The 4,956-nt window shown below is 31.2% G+C and overlaps 1 pseudogene; it reads left to right on the top strand.

Annotated features, from left to right (window-relative positions):
• Positions 1–4,642, top strand: part of LOC149577993 (uncharacterized) — a 9,808-nt pseudogene extending 5,166 nt beyond the window's left edge.
• The last annotated feature ends 314 nt before the right edge of the window (positions 4,643–4,956 follow it).

The following is a 4,956-nucleotide window of genomic DNA, read 5'->3' on the forward strand; positions in this document are numbered from 1 at the left end:
AGAGGCTGCCAGGGTAACTCATTGTAAGTTGGATTAATAAGTGATAACATTCACACCTAATACTAACTGAATGAACCTAAAAAGATAAGTTTTTTGTTCTTGCCCATGCCTTGAGTGCTTGTACAGACTAGGATGGGAGTAGTGAGACACATGGTTGCGACCTTGCATTCCGTAGTATGCCTCGTCAGTATGAGAGGATACTAGTGGCCGCATGAAATCAGTATGGACCCGTGGAGTTTAGCTAACTGTCAGGGTAACTTGTACGTGATAATTGCGATGACACTTTCCTGCTTGCATAGTAGGTTCCTACATGTCATTGTGTGCCTCTAGGATTAAATGTCAGATTTTGTGTTTGGAACCTTTGAGTTAGTATACTTTTAGGATTCCTGGACTTATAGAGATATGTGCTATGTGATTTTGATAGCCTATTTGGGACTTGAGATTATCTCCTTAGCATGGTGGGAGTGGACTACTTAGGTACCACGCGGTCGGGTGGTAGTGTATTTTCCAATTTTATCATTTTGAGATTCATTGAGACATCATGGCTGATGCGTCCTTCATGATGGTGGATATGTATCCTTTTTCATTGATGATTAGCATATGTTAGGTGATGTTATCTTATGCTTTTATTTGCATGTTAGATTACTTCTATATATGATGTTGTATTTATTAGGAGTGACATTCCTACTATGTAATACCGATGATCTCTTCGGTGATTTGGAATGTTACACATGAAGGGATGGCTAGGATCCATGATGGTCTAATGATGCTATTGACGGTTGGGAGGAACCGTGCACTTAGTTTATTATGTATGATCTTTATGATGGATGTATATGTTTTCTATGATGATGTATCATGTGTACCATGTGATTATCTCTACTTTGATGTATCATGGATTAGAATAGGATGATGTACCTTATTCTATGTATGTGTATTCTTTGAGCTTGTCATACCCTGTGATATGTACAGAGGATGAATGAGCATTTGAAATGTAATGTATAAACATTGGACTTATCATTATTATTTCATATGGATGTTGTACTAGATGGATTCATGTATGTAATTCAACGTTAAGGGATCTTAAAGAATGTAATCCGTTATTTATGTTATGTTTAATTTCAAATGGACATTGCTATTGCTTCCGTTATTGTGCATGAGTTATATATATGGTATTTTTAAAAAAAAAATGCTACTAAACTTAGTGAAATTCTAGGTTAATTCTTTGGATCCCTTGGCGGGGCATTACAGAAGATGTGTAATGATTGATGAGAAATAAGCAAATAGTTTACGGAATAATAAAATAACAATAATTGTAATTTAATTTTAACACAATAAAAATCAAATAGTTTCGAATAAGATTATTTAAGATAGAATAATTTAAATATTTATAATAGTTTTATAAAAGTTCATCAATTAGATTTCAATAAAATAATTATTTAAGTTTTTTCTATTTTTTATATATATTTACTTAGGGAATATAAATACATTTCAATATAAAAGATAAGAGTAATGTATTTTTCTAGGTAGGTAAAGGGTTGAAGTCTATGAATGAGTTTATATGAGCAAATCCTATTTGTTAATGAGTTTATATGAGAGAATCGTACCTTTTTGATGTTTTAGTTTTCGTGTTCAAGAGATAATTATACCAATTCAGTCTAGAATGAGTTTATATGAGAGAATTATACTCTTGTTAGTCCATGTCGTTAAGGCATGAGACTCTAGTTTTTTATGACCTTTTGGAGCATTAATTTGTTCCTTGAAAACTATGCACCCTAAGACAATCCTATCTAAATCTAGAGTTTTGGAAGAATTTTAGAATTAATCTGACATCATATATGTAAATTATTTTTATTTCTTATTTTTTCATTCGTTGTGATCCTTTTTCCTCATAGTCTTTTATTTGTTTACACACAAAATTTGAGAAAAAATAAGGAGAAAGAATCGTGGAAATTAGGTGTCATTTGCTGGAGATCTCATGGTATACTAGAAGGTTACTAAAGTTGCACATGAGCCTTTTTGCATGTACATGTTACCATACAACTCTTCCAAGGCATATATTATGAATGCCAACATGTCTTCTTCATATTAGATTTTCTTTTTCTCATTGAATTGACTAGTGGCTCACTGGCATCACCAAAACTTCTATAGTTAAGGAATTCCCTCCATGACAATGAGACCCCACAAATAGTTTTTTTCTTTTGTGAATAAAGGACCCTATCTTTAAGATTTAATGTGTTCGAAAGGTGACCATCGCTAATGAGGGCTTTTATATTTTCCTTTACATAACACATGCCAATGAATTTTTAGATAAAATTGACCTCAACTAATTATCAATTGTGAACAGGGCTTTGCTTGTCAATTTTTGGATCATCAATTTTAACAACCAAGTATTACGAAGAAGAATCATTTGCAATTTTTAAGAAAATCACTCTACCTCTCACTTGTCAATGGAAATGACAATCCCTTACTTTTTATAAATCAAGGCTTCACCCTTTTACGTACTAGAGAAAATCAGTTTACGAAACAATAGTAATTCAAAGAAATATTAGAGGAGGGTTTAGTTTGATTTTTTTCCCTTTTCATGATTCAACAAAAATTGAGTGAAAAAAATCATGAACCTACTCGAGTTCTCTTGTAGTAAACAATAATTCACCGTGAGTACCATTATCAATGTATTTCTTTTAAAAATGAAATCTCATTTCTTGTCTTTAGCTATGGTTTATAACAATATTTGTATTAAACTAAATTTCCTGCTATTTTATGAACGAATCTTCCAAATTTTCTTATTGGATAAGTTCAATTTTTTTTGTAAATATTTTTAAGAGCTTGATGAGAGAAATGGGTATTTTTAAATTTTTGACAATTTTCTTAACGCATTTTTTTTTGTACATACAAGTGGTTTGCATGAAGAAAGCCATGTGTATTTCTATTTTAAACATTTGTTGGACATAAATAATTTCTTCCTTCACCTTTCAAACTTTGAATTGTGGAAGGCAACTTTAATTCACTAATTTTGGGATGCTCCAATTTCTTCTTCACAACATCTCCTCTACATCTTGAGGTAAATACTGCATAATAGTTGATTTTTACATTTCAATCTAGACCTATATATGTTTTTCCTTTCTCACGATGTGTTTGAGTAGATTGAGGTTCTTAAAAATAGGATTCATAGGATAATCAATGCATTAATGATGACAATGGTGTGGAATTATAATCAAGGCCTAGATGCTCATCATTTGAAGTGGGAGCAATGATGGAGCTTGGACACATTCTATACAACAAAGTGAAGGCAAATGCTAATACCATTGGAAGAAATTGTGGCAATCATTCATTAATTTTCAAGTTTCTCAATGTTATAGTGCATTAGCATGATCATAAAGATGGAAAATTTAATTTCACTAAACATATATCAATTGGTGTAGTTTTTTCTAAATTTAAAATTCAGATAATTAAATTGTTACAACTCCCTACGACCAATCTCAATGGATGAAGTATTCTAGAGAATTGCATTTTACCAGACAACTTGGTCTATTACAAATGAAGAAAATATCCATGCCATTTATTTTTGAAATCATTGAATCTGTTAAAATGGTAGTTTTGTTAACTAGTTTATGGTTGTTCTAAATTTATCTGATGATTTGGTTGAATGCAAATATGCATTTTATTTTTATGAATTATGCAAGATTTACATGTTCAATACATAGCTTTTGGACAAAGTAATAATTGAGCAGTTTAATTGAAGTGTAGTTTTATGAGATGTTCTTCATTTTGTGGTATCGTCTGAATAAGTAAAATACTAGGTACCTAAGGATCACCTCTTATTCCTTGGGTGTTCAAAATGTTTTATGCAGATTATTTTCCATTGATCAATATTTTCAAGAGAGAATGACAATAAATTTTTAATCCTTTGAAAGAAGATAAGAAGTTTCTCTCTCTAATTTTGTTTCTATGGTAAACTTTTATTACAATAATGAATCAATTTATTCTCAAGTTGTCTTGAAAATTCTAGCTGGAGATTATATCATAGATTGTAGGTCATCCATAATATGTTGATTATGATTGATCTTCCTTGTAATTATGATGACACACTTGTTCCAATTTCAACAATTGGGGAGAAAGATGTAGAGGAAACATATTTTTTGCCAGTTTGATGCTAAGTTGGATTCTCATCGACAAAAGAGCAAAGGGTGTTGTAAAGATTTCAATTTGGAAGCCTCTAGAAGTACAAAAGCATAATTGGTGCACTCTAAAAATGATTTTACAATTAGGTTTGGATCCATTTTGCCTCCTCATGATACTTTTCCTTTAAATTTACTATCATGTAATATTGTGGTTAAAGGCACAAGTGGTGTGGGTCAATAGAATAATTATTTGCAAACAAGTCAGGTTAGATTACAACTGGAGGACATGATAAGTTGTCATGTAGATGCAAGAAATGGTATTTTAGTTTTACAAATAACATTTACGATGGGGTAAGAGGAATAATATAGATAAATGAGTAATACAAAGTTGTTATGATGTTTTGGAAATAAAAAATGATTTAATGGAGGGAGCTCTAGGAGGTAAATGTCACTTGGATCCCCCTTGCATGCTATTTGTTGGCTTAACAATTATGTCTTGGTGCCATTTTTCCAAGACATAACCAAGATATGGAGCAATTTAAATTCATGTTTGTACCCTTTTATTGCATACAATGCAATAAAAAATCTCAAAATGCCAATAGATGACAATGTTGAATTTTATGAATTTCAGGGAGAATTAATTTTATCGAATTTCATTCTATTTACAAATAACATGTCTCTATATCTTATCTCAATACCTCTTAATTTTCTCTCTTTTCACAAGGCATGGACTCAATTTCTATAGAGCCCTTCTTGTATTTAAATTTGACATAAATTTCTTGCCACCTCCATTAGTTCACTAACATCATTATAGCTCATATGAATATGAATCATG

Source organism: Cupressus sempervirens, chromosome 1, assembly GCF_028749045.1.
Source record: "Cupressus sempervirens isolate cs-2001-9-10 chromosome 1, ASM2874904v1, whole genome shotgun sequence".
In the NCBI taxonomy this organism is placed as follows: Eukaryota; Viridiplantae; Streptophyta; class Pinopsida; order Cupressales; family Cupressaceae; genus Cupressus; species Cupressus sempervirens.